Source organism: Biomphalaria glabrata, chromosome 13 (assembly GCF_947242115.1).
Source record: "Biomphalaria glabrata chromosome 13, xgBioGlab47.1, whole genome shotgun sequence".
NCBI lineage: Eukaryota > Metazoa > Mollusca > Gastropoda > Planorbidae > Biomphalaria > Biomphalaria glabrata.
Window position 1 is genome coordinate 38,334,717 of NC_074723.1, and position 17,327 is coordinate 38,352,043.

At 37.2% G+C, this 17,327-nt stretch overlaps 1 protein-coding gene across 3 annotated transcripts in view; it reads right to left on the bottom strand.

Moving 5' to 3' along the window:
- Positions 1–5,613, bottom strand: part of LOC129922301 (uncharacterized) — a 28,843-nt gene extending 23,230 nt beyond the window's left edge. The window contains exons 1-2 of one of the 3 annotated variants that reach the window (XR_008774264.1): positions 4,964–5,613; positions 4,371–4,524 (exon numbers count right to left, since the gene is read on the bottom strand). The gene's annotated coding sequence lies outside the window, so the exon portion shown is untranslated. Of the gene's footprint in view, positions 1–4,370; positions 4,525–4,815; positions 4,867–4,889; positions 4,936–4,963 lie in introns of those variants that run through there. The other 2 variants (XR_008774266.1, XR_008774265.1) reach the window with 2 other exon arrangements.
- Between the last annotated feature and the right edge of the window lie 11,714 nt (positions 5,614–17,327).

Below are 17,327 nucleotides of genomic sequence, written 5' to 3' on the forward strand. Positions count from 1 at the left end.
TTTTATCTCTACAGACATTACCGACTCTTCTAAAATAACAGTACTTGAAGTAGGGGTGCACCGGATAGTACTTTTTGATATCCGGCCGGAGCCGGATATGACCGGATAGTAAAATTTGATATTCGGCCGGGGCCGGATACCTAAGTGTCTTGTAAATAGCTTGTATTGCTGAGCATTTTACGAAACTGTTAAATAACATACCTATATTTGTTAGTATTATTTTTTTTCCTTTTATATACCTTATTGTTTTAAACTCTGTTACTGATTGATTTATTCAAGCTTAACAGTATTTATAAACAAAAATTAATCTGTGTAGCATGTACGAGGCCACCAACCATAAAGGCTGTGTGTTGGAGGGTCAATGTAAAATATGTTAGTATATATTTAACTAGTTACTAATGTAAATCTCTCATCTGACTTGTATGGTGGTTGGATGTAGGCTATGTGTTCAAGAATTTCTGACCAACAACTGGTCATCAGACTTGTAATTTTAAGTCCAAAGACTGCTTCTGGTTCTGGCTTCAAGGGATTAATACTGATAGCTGTTAGTTAATAGTTGGAATCTGAAGCGTAGTAGTTCATATATTTATTAATCCATTTGCGGCAAACGATATTTTATTAACAGCAGGAACATCTATTATACCTACTCATAGCCTGAGCCTTAAATGTTGCGAAGCATAGATTTAATTGTAGTCTGTAGGCCTATTATTGGTATCTATGTTTAGATCTACTGTTATATAGATCTAAGAAAATCACGAAAATCAACTATAGAAGAAAAAAAACTCATTCACACCCTCCGTACCAAAAAAAAAACATAAATAGACTCTGTGTTCGACTGATAGTAACAATCTGGTCAGATAGACTTAGTGAGCCTACACATGTAGTCCTAGTGTAGTGTGTATAGATGATGGTGTTGACCATCATGCGTTTTTGTTCTTGGGCATATGCAACAGTGTTTAGTGTGCAGGCGAAAAAAGATAACACATTGGTATGGTCAGTCAAGCATATAGATAAATTATATCTGTACCTTAGTTACAGAGGTCAAGTGTTTCTTAACATTCCAGCATATTTTTTCTTTGTTTGCTAGATCTAATTGTGGTGCTTTAGATCAATTTATTTTCTGTGATGTTAAATGTTACTGTAAGGTTTTCCTTGATTGACAACCTATCTCATAATAAACAAACTCATACCAGATTAACCTTATAGAGATTTGGCTTGTATTCCCGCCCCTAATAAAAGTTCTACTCCAAGTAAACAAACTCAGTTCCCTCATAAGATGTGACCTCTGGAAAGTGTCAACACGTTGACATCTGGCTTAATGTGGTCAGCTGCCTATCTGTGAACTCAATGTTATGGACTAAACAAACAAAATGAGGTGGGGGTTGCTCATCTCTACCTCTGGAGATATACTCGCACATCTAGACAATCAGCTTGACATAGTTAAGAAATATTACATGGTTACTAGACCACTCAAAGGTCAAGACAAGCTTTTAAAGTGTGCCAGACTGCTACGTATGTAATACGAATTTATAATGTAAAGTCTAGTCCACCACCCAATATCAAACCTAGTTCCCTCGTGTGACCTCTAGAGAGTGCTTACGTCCATCGTATCTGACTTGGGTTCACCTGTCAATCAATGAACTCAATGTGATGGGCTAAACAAATAAAAGGGGGAGGGAGATGTTCATCTAGAAATATACCTGGTTACCTTAGAGGTGTGGCTCTTGTAGTCCAGCCCCCCCCCCCCCCATAAAGATTAACTACTAAGTAAACAAACTCAGTTCTCTCGAAAGGTGTGACCACTAGAGAGTGTCAATACGCTGACATTAAACCTACATCCATCGTATTTAACTTGTGGTCACCTGCCTATAAAAAAAAACTCAATGTGATGGACTAAAGGGGTGGGAGTTGTTCATCTCTACCTCTGGAGATATACCCGCACAGCTAGACAGACGTCTGGTCAGCATGACATAGTCAAGGAATGTAGCATTTTAACATGTTAACTAACTTACTCAAAGGTCAAGACAAATTGAAAAAAGTGCCAGCCATTGCTGCTCTGTATGTAAAGCGCATTTATGATGTAAAGTTTCATCTCTATTTATATTAAGTTATTAACATGCCTTGTCTTTATAACAAACGATATTTGGTGCATATGCATAATGGCTCTATTTCTAAGCACATTATTTTGTTTTCATATAAGCATTAATACATTCTATAACAGACAGTAATGGAACGAGGTCCACTTTATGCATATTAAATAGGTGTATTTTTTACTATCCGGTTTACTATCCGGTAGTGATATCCGAATATCCGAATAGTGAGCCGAATAGCACCAGATAGTAAAAAATGCCGGATATTCGGCAGAAGCCGGAGGGACTATCCAGTGCACCCCTAACTTGAAGACATAGGTAGTGACCACAGGCCTATACTCCTCAATATTGGAATGCCAGGTAGATACCAATCCAACAAAACAACTAGATGGAACTATAAAAAAGCTAACTGGGCAGCTTTTTCACAAGAAACAGACACAAGACTATCAAGCATAATTGAGACAGACGTCAATTCAACCTACACAACTATAGTCTCCAAAATCTTACAAGCAGCAAAAAAATACATCCCTCGAGGCCAAGTTAAGAAATACAAACCTTTTTGGACACCTGAATTAGATAAATTAGTAAAAGAAAGAAACATGGCCAGGAAGACTATAGAAAAAAAACCTACTAGAGAGAACAAGACAACGTACAACAAATTGACAGGGCTTATAAGATACAAAATTAAAACAGAAAAAAAGAAAAAGTGGACCACAACATGCGAACAACTAGATCTAAACAAGGATGGTCGAAAGGCCTGGACCCTTCTGCACCGGCTAGCAGGAAAGAAACAAATAATAAACCCCCAACCTATAAAAGGCAATGACGACATAATAACAGAAAACCTTAAAAAGGCTGAAACATTCAATAAATATTTTGGCAACATTAACAAGTCAAAGCCAAGAAAACAACTGGACCAGGCCTTCAGTAATATCTTAAAGAAAGAATAAAAAGCTCCAACAGTCAACTGTCAGATCTTTGACACTCCCTTCACTCTACATGAGCTCAATACTGCCCTAAAAAGCCTCAAGTCATTCAAGAAAATCCCCTGGACCCGATAAAATAACAAATGAAATGATTCAGGGACTAGGACCTCAGGCCCAAAACTGTATACTTAACTTTATCAACCATACATGGAAAACTGGAAACATACCACAGGAATGGAGAACCGCAAACATAATACCCATTTTAAAGAAAAATAAACCACCTGGAGACCCAAAAAGTTATAGACCAATATCTCACATTATGCCATAAAAGTGCTTTATTTTCAACTAGTCCTGCTACATCTGTAGATTCATTTATTTGCAATGCATATGTACTGCATATTTCTTATTTTCAAAGCAAGTAACAATTTTTTTTGATGGCTCAGCAAATGGTATGATTTAATAATTGGTATAAGTAATTACCCCCCCCCCTCCCCAAATAAATGAAAACAACCTAACATAAACATAAAATTAAAATACATGATGCAAAATAGAGCTATGAGATTTATAACAAACAATTATTCACGTTTGAGTAACACCATTGGTCACTAAATTTAGAGATGCTTCTGAACTAAAGACTAAAAAGTAAAGTAGTAAAACATTAAACACTGAACAATAATTTGCAAATACAAAACACACCTAATATACTAAGAAAGACACAAAGATAAAGGCACATTTCTTTTTCCATATGCTAGGACAAATTTGTCCAAGTATTCCTTCCCCGGTGTCATTAGAGCATTGAACAGTTTGTCTGAATTAGCCAGGTTAATCATGCAAAATGAAAACCATATAGTGGACTGTGCAGAGACCTAATAATGGGATATTCAAAATTAATCTCAGTTCCTATTACTCAAACATGAATACAAACTGAAAATAGAAAGAGTTGCTGTGGTTGAGAATAGGAGATGTAAGACTAATAGCAGTTGTAGACTGAGTGATCTACAAAAATGAAGTTTCTCTGCTAGGCTGCCTAGTACCTAGTACATACATTCTTTTTTCTTTGGCCTCATATTACAATGGTAAAATGGTTATAAAGAGGTGAATAAAATATGGTTAAATATAGATAAGCTCTGAAGAGGATACAAACAGATCTCCAAACTGGCCACAGCACCAGAGCCCATGTACTATGCTAATAGCTTTGACCATCAAGTCCCCAAAAAGAACCTTTCAAGTTAGTTAGGTTATTAGGACTCATTGTTTTGCACTTTGCCAAGAGTCTGCCCACATACTTTTTTTTTTACTTTTGTTATCTTTCCATGGGAATTTTTTTTACAAAGAGGCTTTGTTCTTTGCTTACCTCAGAGTTTGATTCCCATGGTCAGATAGTTTCAAATATTGTTCTGTTCCTGTGGTGGGCATCAATATTAACAAAAATCCCAGACCAGGTGGCTCCATGCTCACCAAATAAGTTACATTCATTGACTGCCTTAATGCTGCTCTAGCAATGCCAACTGAAATGATGACAAATACAATAATATATTTCTTAAAACATCTTGCATTTCTTGCTTATAAGATAAGATAAGATTATGTGTTCTATTTCATTAAATTAGATGTCAATGAATAAAAAATAGATATCCAGTATTATATTTATTTTTTGGGGGATATCTGTTTCCATTGTTTTTTTTTTTTTACCATTGTTATATCTAGTAAGCATGCATCTCTATTCTTCCATTGTTTAAGTTACCAGCATGCATCTCCATTTGTTTAATTATCAGGTTCTCTGTCCCCATTATTATATTTACCTGGCATGAATCTCTGTGCTTTTATTGTTATATTTGCCTGGCATGAATCTCTATGCTTCCATTGTTATATTTACCTGGCATGAATCTCTATGCTTCCATTGTTATATTTACCTGGCATGAATCTCTATGCTTCTAGTGTTATATTTACCTGGCATGAATCTCTATGCTTCCATTGTTATATTTCCTCTTTCCCACATCCCAGAGTCAGGTGTTCTATAAGCTCATAGTCAGGTGTTCTATAAGCTCTCTCCACATAAAAAACTAGATTCTGTATGAAGTTGACTTCATCTGTTGAATGAATCCCCTGAAATAAAAGTAGAAAGAATTCATTCATGCTTTTAAGCATCATTTCTGCAATCATCAAATACAAATTCAACTTATAAATATGATAAGAGTGGCACAACACATCTTTTTTAAATCAATGTTGCCTTTCATGATACTGTACCATTGTTAATTGGGAGAACTAAAAAAAAATCCTTTTCAATAAATACCAAGAATAACAATAAAAAGAAAGATTTTGTTATTGGTTATTTAAATAACAATATGAGTACAAGCAACAAGTACAGGTAATAATGAAAGTGCCATGATGTAGGAGATATTGTGTCTGGCAGAGAAGGGGCAAAGTTGAACAACTGGCAACTAAGCCAGGTAATCTTCAGGTAGGAAAGGCTCATTAGCTTTAGCTTGCCATCCACCTAGAAGGAAAAAACTGAATCCAAACTCTGCTGCCTTGCGGCTATGCCCAACATGGGAATAGCTTTGGTAGTCAAACCTGAGGAAAAAATCAGGAACTTGTGACCTTTGGGCAGCTTGCATCACACATGCTACATCCTGGCAGAACCTGTGAAGTCATTAATACCAAGCAGTATCAGCACCTGTGTTCCCAAGGAAAAAACAACAACTTTTTTTGGAGCAACATTGTTCTGACCATAGCTAATGTCCAGGTCATCCTCCAATTTTCATGAGATGATCCCTAGTTGCAGGTGACTGAAAAGGCCATTGTTATTGTGGGAGAAAAAAAAAGGTTATAGTTCTTTTTCCCCTCATTCTTTGACATGCTTATGGTTTTATAATTAGAAATGGAGGTGCAATGGATGAGCAGTAAGCCCCTGGCTTCTGAGCTGGGTGTCCCGGGTTCGAATCCTGGTAAAGGCTGCAATTTTTATTTCAGGATCTTTGGGGGCCTTTGAGTCCATCCAGCTCTAATAGGTACCTGACATTAGTTAGGGAAAAGTAAAGGCGGTTGGTCATTGTGCTGGCCTCATGACACCCTTGTTAACTGTGGGCCACAGAAAAAGATTTCATCATCTGCCCTATAGACTGCAAGGTCTGATAGGTGAACTTTACTTTTTTTTTTTACTATAATTAGAAATGAAAATATTACTTGTTGAAACAGTATTTCTATTTACTGGTAATCCAGGAGATATAGTGCAACTCTGTAATACAATAGAAATATTATTTTTTTATTCTTGTAAGACACACAAAGGTTCAGCAAGTTCAAGTTCCTATAAAATGTTGTATATCTTGAGCTATGCTAGGTAAGTATATTTGTTACATCTAAAGTGTGCTAAATGAAATAACATCTAAAAATATTAAGAAACAGTTTCAGGTAAACAAGAAATAAAATTTTCAAGCGAAATCCTTTAAAACTTTTTCTCATGTCTCTCGATGCTTTAAATAAATTATAACTTTTTCACAACTTCAAGACATTTGAACTGGTGACTGATCATTTCATTCCTGGTCACATCATCCCCAATCAATTCATCCTTGGTCACTTCGTCCCCATTAAATATTTTTTTTCTAGTTGTGTAACTGTGCTGTTAAGGCTTCGCCTTTAAGCCCTTGTTTATCTAATATATAAATATGTTTATTTAGAACACTTTTTGATATTTGACAGTTATTATAGTGTTCCCCTCCACTCTTCATAATTTTTGAGAAGTGAAATAATATATGTAAATAAGTAGATATATTGAAATGCAGGCTTTGTATTTAGTTCTATTGTTTCTGTTTGCTATAGGGATGCCAATATTATCCTGCACATTTTGTGTTAATGTAATGAACAAATGCCAAGGTGTGGTGGAAGTAGGGGAAATCTCTTGAGAGATACAAGTACAATTAGAATAATTATGATCATGCCGCTCTAGGCTGATTACTTATCAAAAGAGGTAAATGTGAAAGTGATGGAAATCTTTTGAGAGATAAAAACGATTAAAATACTTATGATCATGCTGCTGATAACTTTTCTCCTGACGGCCATCTTTTTTTATTTTATCTTTAAATGTCAATCATTCTTTCTTGAATATGAGCATGCAACTTCAAACCCAGATATAACATTTCATTTTTTCTAATTTCTAATAAATGCTGACTGCAAAAATACATAGCACTGGCTAAGAAATTAAGAATGATGTTGTAATGACACAAGATGCGTAGAAGTTGATGTGAATCGGGTTTTTCCTAAGTAATGTGACGAGTAAGAACAGAGTAGGATGACGAACAAGAAGAATAACGGACAAGACGCCTAGGAGGACGACGCTAGGCTAGCGACGACAGAGGACTGTGCCCTTTTTATTGTTTATTAAATTGTTGAAGTTATCAGCCTGCGTTATTAAGTATATTCTTGATTCATTCTGTTGTTGTGTCATATGGACTCGCATGCACCATTAACATATATATACTCATCAACAAAATAGACCATCAACAGATGTGGCGACCCCGACGGCCAGGGCGTCATTTTGATCTACAATCTAGTTAACTTCGTGTTCTGGATATATCTACAGTTCTACACTTGGCGAAGTACACTGGAGAAGTACTGGATTAACATTTGTTTATTTCTACTAGATCTACCCTACGTCTGTGCTAATTATCTGGACTGCAGCTGGATTTTGGCATCTTTGTTCCAGTGGATCTAGACTTTCTATTAGAGAAAATTCGAAACCAATACCAGCGTCTAGCTTTGTATGCCAGGTTGGATATTTTTAGATTGAACCTGGATCTATATATAGATCTATATTGACTATATCTATTGTGTCTGAATCCAGAACTATTTCGTCCGTTGAAGTGATCTAGGGCAGTCCGTCGTCAGTATACCTCTACCTATATACCTCAAGAGTGAAGATACCTCATTTAGTCAGGTTTATCTGTTTATTGTGAGTACGGAAAGTCACCTGAGTCTACATATCTAGTATCTACAAGCTGACCGTTGGAGTCACCTTGTCAGGTTTGTTTTTCAAGCTATTGACTGTTGCAGTGTTGCTGAGCTTGCAATCTAATCTACACACGAGTGATGGTATACCCTACTACCACACTGTGTGACCATCTATTCAACTTGTAAAGTTGACTAATTTATATTCATCAAAAGAGAGAGTTGGACTTAGTCATTTTTTTTTACCTCTCTTGAGACAGCACCACCAGCTTGTCTCAGTATTGACTTATGTTCCTGACCTGAAGACAGAAGCCAGCACCATACCAACAGATCATCAAGTGGAACCGGAACCTTGGAACCTGACCAGAGGACTTTATCTGAGAACCGTACCATACTGTGGCAGCACCAGGAGAGATTGGCCTAACTCAGTACTGCCTGTCGAATAACCTTTGTGGGAGCACACCTTGCCTTGCCTAAGACTAAGATAGTGGGGAACTTGTGTGGAACTGACCGTTGTAGCTCCGTGGACTGAACAAAGGGGATCTAACTAAAGATAAGTTTATTTTTTCTCTCCATTATTATTAAATTAAGTCTATTAGGGACAGTAGATCTTTGTTAAGAGCAGGTTGCCTGATAAGGGCATCATTATAGGACACATTAGAAAGTGGACCTGCTCCATTTAATAAAGTCTCGATGATTGTTTAGATTGTCTTGTATTGTTCATATCCACGTACATTTTATTTTTTTTTAGAAGTCAGTTGAAGTTATCTTTATTTGTCTCTTTCAGTGTATACTTCCTCTAAAAAGTCTCATCTCAATAGAATAGATTTATTTTTTTGTGTCTTATGTTTATTTTACATTATTCTTATTATATATTAGTAATTTTATCTTAAGTAGATAAGGTAAGCCACGTTTAATCTAGATTATAAATTCTAGATTGTTTCCAGGTATTAACTAAATTGTTATACCTATGAGAGCCTTAGATCTATTTTATCCTGAAGACAACTGAGTCTAAGGAGTAAGTATTTATATATATAGATCTTTTGTCCTGATTAATCGGTTGACATTATTTTATAGATGTGTTTAAACACAGTCTAATTGGTCAGAATAAAAAAAAATTTTGTCTGTATCACTGGATTGTGATTTACTGTTGGAGGTATAATATTGATTTATCTATTTGAAGTTGTATTGAAGTTGTATTGAATCTAGACTAGTGACTAGAATAGTCCTAGGGGTATTTATTGGCAAGAAGTAAGTCCATTGAATTAAGTATTGAGGTATTGATAAAAGTATATGATATTTGTTTATGTTGCCTAAAGTAAGTCCACTGAATTAAGGTGATATAAAATTTGGAGTTGTATTCAAGTATTGTGGCTGTGAGTAAGTCCACTGAGGTAATATTTGTTGATATAACATTGAGCAAAGGTATTTAAATATATAAATATTTATATATTACAAGAAGTATTTGAAAGTGAGTTTTTGTGAAAACTAAATTGTGATATTTAGGCCAATAGGGAGGCCATATCAAAACTATATTGAGACATTGTTTAAAATAAAATAAGCATAATGGCAACAGCTCCAAACTTTGATTATATGGAGACTTTTCGCCAGCAAATTATTGCTGAGGCTAAACAATTAGAACTTAAAGGGAAGGACCTAACTAGCTATGTACAGCAAATGGTGACAATAGAGAGAGATAGAATAGATCAGATAAGGGAGAAAGAAAAAGATAGGGAAGCACAATTAATAAAAGAAGAAGCAGATAGGAAATTACAATATGATAGGGAAGCACAATTAATAAAAGAAGAAGCAGATAGGAAATTACAATATGATCTTGAGAAATTGAGAATTGAAGCTGAACAAAATAAACAAAAAGTTAATAGCAATAATACTAATGATAGATCTAATACTAATACTACCAGTGCCCCAGACAATCACATTGAAACAAATAATAGTAATAATCATACAAACAACACTAATATTTCAAGTGATAACCATAGGTTGAGGAAAAAACTACAACCCTTTCAGGAGGCTAGAGATTGCATTTCAGATTACCTAAAGAGATATGAAATTAAAATGGTTAATTGTAATATAAGGGAGGAAGAGTGGTCTCAAATTTTGTTAGACTTTGTACAAGGGCAAGCTCTTACAATTTGTCAAAACCATAATCATACTGTACAAAATAGCTACCAAATTTTAAAAAAGGAATTGCTGAATGCATATGGACACAATGCTAGCACATTCAGAAAAAAATATTTTGAAAACACACCTTCCAATCAGATAGAACCACAAACCACTATAAATTTGGAAAAAGACTATTTTAATAAATGGCTGGAATTTGAGAAGATTGACAGTACCTTTGAGGGATTAAAAAATTTTATATTGCTTGATAATTTTGTAGCTAAGTATGACCTGCAATTACAATCATTTATCAAAGAAAGGAATCCCAAATTTTTGGATGATGTTACTGAGATAATAAGAACATATAAAAATGCCTATCCCAACAACCTTTTTTCATGTAAAGATAAAAAGAATATTGATCTAGTGGGATATACACAGGAAAACAATGAAAGAAGTAGAAATAGAAGTAGGGATAGCCAACATTTTAGATATAGCAATAGTAGAGATAGGTCAAACAACAGGGAGGTTACATGTTATAGATGTGGGAAAAAAAGGACATATGGCTATGAGATGCAGGGGAACACAAAACAGGTCAAACAGTAGGAATAATTATAATAGATCAAGTAGTACACATAATTACAATAGGACAGATAGTAGAAATAATTACAGAGCAGACAGTAGGAATAGGTACAGCAATTACAACAACAATTACAATAATAACACATACAATAGGAGTAAAAGCAGGGAATATAAAAATAGAGATTCTGACAGAGTGTTTTTTGTTAGGGAAAATAAAAACAATTTTGCTTTCTACCCAGCTTTTATTAACAATGTTCCAATAAAGGCAATCCGAGATAGTGGCTGTAACACACTGGTGGTTCGGGCTGATCTCATTGAGGCGCAATATTATAGGGGATATACAAGGAAAGTGGAGTTGGCAGATGGCAGTATAAAGGAATTAAAGTGTTTATTGAGACACCTTTTTACACTGGCCATTGTGAGGGAGTAGCCATGCCTAACATGAGACATGATATGTTAATTGGAAACTTAACAGGTTTGAAGGAATGTTCAAGACAGGAAATTGAAGCATGGGAAAAGAAATATGAAAGGTTACAGCAGAATAGGAATACTAAAACAGAAAATGACATTAGTAATATGGTAATAACCAGATCTAAGGATAAGCCAAAACAAGAAACTCAGTGATATGAATGATGAAATAGTTAATGGTGAAGAAGACAAAGAGAAAGAAGTTGAAATACAAGGTCAAAAACAAGACGAAACGCAAGCAGAAAAACAGAAAGATGGAACTGAAGAAATGAAAACAGAAGAATTGAAAGGAATAAACAAATTGGCTCAAGAACAAAAACAAGATAATATCATTGGGAAAACATATGACAGAATTAGTGACAGGAGAAATAATAACCCAATGGAGAAATATGTCATAGAAGAAGGAATACTATTTAGGAAAACAAAAATAAATGATAGAGAAATAAAACAATTAGTCTTACCACAAAAGTATTGGAAGGATGTCATGATTTTGTCACATGACAGTAATTTAAGTGGACATAGGGGTATAAAGAAATGTTTTAGAAATTTAGAAACTCAAGTATTTTGGCCTAAAATGAAAGGAACTATATCAAAATACATAAGATCATGTGATATGTGTCAAAGAAGGGGACTTAAGGGTAAATTAGGTAAAGCTCCATTACAGTCAATGGATGAACCAAATAAACCATTTCAAAAGATAGCAATAGACATCATAGGACCTTTAACTAAAACAGAACATAATAATAAGTACATATTGACAATAGTAGACATGTTCAGTAGATATCCTGAAGCAGTGGTATTATCCAATATAGACACAGAAAATATTATTAATGCTTTAGATCAAAAGTTCATAGTCAGACATGGGATACCAAAAACATTACTACCAGACAATGCTTCTATGTTTACATCTGAGTTATTTAAAAGATGGATATTAAAATATGGTATTGAACACATTAAATCATCGCCATTCCACCCGGAAGCCAACGAGCTTTGTGAACGCCTAAACAGTGTTATAAAAAGATCCTTAGCTAAAATTGTAGAAAATAATCAGAAAAACTGGGATCAATATATTAATTTTGTTCTATTTTCTCTTAGAAATAATATTCATAAGGCAACTCAATTTTCACCATATGAGTTAGTACATGGAAGGAAACCTAGGGATGAAATACAAATTTTTAAAGAAAGTTTGATCTTAAATAAAATAGAAAAGGAAAATGACAATGAAACAGCATTAGATTTAAAACAAATATGGGCGGAAGCTTTTGAGAATAACATGAAATATAAAGAAACAGTACATGAGAACTTAAATGAAAAAAGAAAATTAAGAACATTGGAGGTAGGAGACAAGGTATTACTTTTGGTAATTGACTTAAAAAACAAATTAGGAACACAGTGGAAGGGTCCATTTGTTGTTACAAATAAAACAAGTGAAGTAAACTATAAGATTAATATGAATGGAAAAATAAAAACATATCATATAAATAATTTGAAGTTATATATGGCTCCTTTTGTCTCGAAAGGCAATGGATGCGCCCAAGTGAGTCACTGGTTTTGGCTTAATCTTGAGACGGGGCAGAATCTGGTGTGGCTAATCAAGCCAATTCTAGAACGGCAGACTTTGCCACAATTCGTACATTTGTATGCCTCTGATTTAGGGCTAGCAGACAGGGCAGCTTTCTTTTTTTCCCTCTTGATTAAAGCCGCTTCAATTCTTTTGTTCTCAGCAAGGGTTGTCCCAGCACGCACAGTCTGTCTCCATGCACTCCGGTCTTTGGCTATGTTTTCCCACATACTTTCACTGATGCCTGAGGCTCTCATGTCTCGCTTGCAGACATCTCTATATGTTAGTCTTGGGCGGCCCTTGGGTCTGACTCCTTCCACAAGCTCAGCATATAAGATATCTTTCGGGATTCTACCATCTGGCATGCGGGTGACATGTCCGAGCCAGCGTAATCTCCTTTGTGTCAGGAGAGCATACATGCTGTTCATATTGGCCAGTCTCAAAACTTCCTGATTGGAGACATGGTCCCTCCAAGAGATGCCCATTATGCGTCTCAGGCAGCGCAAGTGGAAACTATTCAATCTGTGCTCTTGGTACATGTATGTTGACCAGCTTTCACTGCCATAAAGGAGAGTGCTCACAACACAGGCGTTGTAGACTAGGATTTTGGTCGCTGTGGTCAATTTACCATTTTCCCAGACGCGCTTGGAGAGTTTTGCCAATGCTGTGGTAGCTTTTCCTATCCTTTTTGTCAGCTCGATGTCTAAGTCTAGGTTACTGACAATTGTTGAACCCAAGTAGGTAAATTCCTGCACCACTGAAAGGGTGTGGTTCCCAATTTGTATTATAGGTATTTCTGCAACGTCTTGTGCCAGGATTTCGGTCTTGGAGAGACTTATAGTAAGGCTAAACTCTTGACAAGCAGCTGCTAAGGCGTTCACTAGCTTCTGTAGACCTCCTTGTGAGTGAGATACGAGTGCCGCGTCATCGGCAAACAGCAGCTCCCTTATCAAGATACGACGCCTTTTCGTTTTGGCTTTAAGACGTGCCAGGTTAAAGAGCCTTCCATCGGATCTGCTATGGATGTATATTCCGTCTTCCAGGGATTTAAAAGCACTGGATAGTACGACTGAGAAGAAGATGCCAAAAAGTGTAGGGGCCAGTACACATCCTTGTTTTACACCGCTCTTAATGGAGAATGGCCTGGAGGAAGAACTTTCAAACTGAACGGTGCCCTGCATATTTTCGTGAAAAGCTGACACTAGTTTTCTTAACTTATTTGGACAGCCGATTCTCTCTAGTACAGCAAACAGACCGCTTCTGCTAACAAGGTCAAAGGCCTTGGTCAAATCAATAAAAGCTATGAAGAGGGGCTGCTTTTGTTCTCTGCTCTTCTCCTGTAGCTGCCGCAGAGAGAAAATCATATCTGTTGTAGATCTTCCTGCCCTAAAGCCACACTGCGACTCTGGATAAACACGATCTGCCAGGATCTGTAATCGCTTTAGTAACACTCTAGCAAAAGCCTTTCCGACTATGCTAAGCAGTGAGATGCCTCTATAATTGTTACAATCAGAGCGGTCGCCTTTATTTTTATAAATTGTAACAATGTTGGAGTCTTTCAATTCCTGGGGGACCATTCCTTGTTCCCAGCACAAGCTTAGCAGTTCATGGAGTGGTTTGATTAGGGCATGTTTTCCAGCCTGAATTACTTCAGCAGGAATGCCATCTCCTCCGGGTGTTTTCCCATGTGCAAGCATGTCAATGGCAATGCTCAGCTCCTTTACTGAGGGCGTTTCGTCTAATTCCGTCAAAACTGGAAGTGATGGGAAGTTGGAAACAGCATTTGGTGAGATGGCGTTTTCAATCTGGTAGAGTTCTGCATAGTGTTCTACCCATCGTTCCATTTGCAGCGCACGATCGCTGATGATTGAGCCATCTTTTGACTTGAGTGGAGCACACTTGCTGGTGTGAGGTCCAAAGGCTTTTCTCATGCCCTCATATAGTCCTCTTATGTTACCACAGTCGGCACAAGATTGAATATCTTCGCATAGCTCCTGCCAGTATTTGTTAGCACATTGTCTCGCTACTCTTTGGGCATTGTTACGTGCAGCTCTGAGCCTTATTAAGTTGCTTGGGGTGGGATCCTTCTTGTAGATTAGCATGGCTGCTCTCTTGTTCGTAGTGGCAGTTTCCATTTCTGGTAGACTAGCTTCAAACCAGTCTTCGCTTTTCTTGGTTTTGTTTCCAAAGACCAGTGATGATGTTTGGTAGATTGTATCACGCATAAACGTCCAGCTTTTTTCTACCTCAGTCACAGAGAAGTTTTTAAAAGCTTCCTCTAATTTGTTCTCAAATTCGGTGCAAAGATCAGGATTTTTTGTGCTAGTAGTATTCAGGCGTGATTTTCTTTTTCCCTGTGAAGTGTGGATCTTAGTTGGCAGCAGTCTTGTCCGGCATGACACTAAAGTATGATCAGTATCACAATCCGCGCTTTGGTAGCTACGTGTCAGCAGTATATTTCCGATGTCCTTTTTTCGTGTCAGTATCATATCCAGCTGGTGCCAGTGCCCAGACCTAGGGTGCCTCCTTGAGACACAGTGCTGTGGTTTTGTTCTGAAGTATGTGTTGGTAATGCAGAGCTTATGGTATGTGCAGAATTCAAGCAGTCTTTGTCCGTTCTCATTCATCTTTCCGATTCCAAAAAGCCCAAGACAGTCTGGCCAGGTAGTGTGATCTGATCCTACTCTGGCATTGAAGTCACCTAGAAGGATCATATGTTCTTTTTGAGGAATGTTTGCAATGGCTTCTTTGAGGTCTTCATAGAACTTGTCTTTGTCCTCCTGAGGCGAGCATAGTGTGGGGGCATAGGCACTAATTAGAGTGACTTTTCCAGATGCTGTCATCATACTTATGCTTAGTAGCCGTTCCGAGCCACCAAGTGGGGGGACTATCATGGGAAGAAGACTGTTCTTGACAGCAAAGCCCACACCATGTATTCGAGTCTCATCCTGTGCTTTCCCTTTCCAAAAGAAAGTGTAGTCAGTCTCGCGGAGCATGCTGTTTTCGGCCAGTCGGGTTTCTTGCAGGGCTGCAATGTCAATATGTAGCCTTTTTAGCTCGTTGTTTATAACTGCCGTCTTCCTTGCATCGTCGATCTGCCTTAGATCATCAGTGAGACCAGGACACATTGTCCTGACATTCCAAGTGGCCAGTCGCATGACAGGGATTTTCTTTTTCAGTTTAATTTTTCTTCTTTTGTTGCTTGGTGCAAGTTTCCAGCCTACTTGTCGTTTTAAACTAAGCTCTAAGCACCCATTAGAGCAGGCAGGCTGTGGCGGATCAGCACCTAACTGACTGGGGGCTGCCCAGGTTGAGGCGGGCGGTAGCTGATCAGTGAGGCGCGAAGACCTCTCCCACCGTCAGAGACAACCCGTGGCGTCCATACATTACGCCAATCAAGTTGGACTTATAACCCGTAACTGTTGTCTCCCATGTTGTTTTAGCCGCTTTGCAGCAGCACCAGAGTTTCCTCTCCGGGGCGCATTCCTGGGCCTTGGATAAAGGGGTCATGGGTGGCCCATGATCATGATCCCTCTCTCGACCTTGCTGATGTGATCCAAAGGAACGCATCGCATTACATTTGGCACCAACTCAGTTGCAGAAGCTGCCGGAGGGAATTTCATAGCTGATACTCCCAACGCCTAAGGGGCTTCACTCCTGATTTCTCCTCGAGGTTGTCTCCTGAAGCCTCAGTACCGCAAGGCAACGGGGGTTTGAAGTCAGAGTACCCCTCTCCTAGATGAACTGCCTTACTAGGCTGACGAGCTCCATCTGCCCGAAGCTCCCGGTTTTGTGGCGCCAGGTATCCGCCTTCACCCCTTCACCAGTTAGTAAGAGCAGTTTCGCCGGGCTTAATATCTAAGCCACACGAGCAGGCCAGGTGCTGGACTTAGTTGTCAGAGGCTATTTGAGACGCATGCCATTAGGAGTACTTTATAGACAATGGGAGCTTAACCCCATTGACACCCCTGGCCATGACAACCTTTGAAGTTATACAATGAGAGAAATGAAAATCAATTCCAAAATTTGGATACAGAAGTAAACAATGAAAATCAAACTCAAAAGTTAGATACAGAAACTGTGGAAAATGAAAATCAAGTAGATGAATGTTTAATTGTTTTAATCAATGAGGAAACTAATGAAAATGATATTAAAAATATTCCTATACTAGAAACTAAAGATAATCAAACATGGGAAAAACTGAATTTAGAAAATTTATCTCCAGCAAAAACAAAAGACGTAATAAATGTAATCAGTGATTTTAAAGAATTTTTTTCCAGTTTGCCAGGAAAAACAAATATCATAAAGCATGACATAAAATTAACTAGTGACAAACCTATTTTCATGAAGCCTTATAGGATTCCATTACACTTACAGGGAAAAGTTAAAGATGAAATAGACAACTTATTAAAACTAGGAATAATAGAACCATCCAATTCAGCTTATGCTTCACCAATAGTTATAGCAAAGAAAAAGAATGGGGATATAAGGTTATGCATAGATTATAGACAGTTAAATAAGATAACTGAATTTGATCCTTACCCTATGCCTAACATTGATGACATATTACACAAATTGTCCAATGCTAAAGTATTTACAAAATTGGATCTGACAAAAGGATATTGGCAAATTCCTTTAACC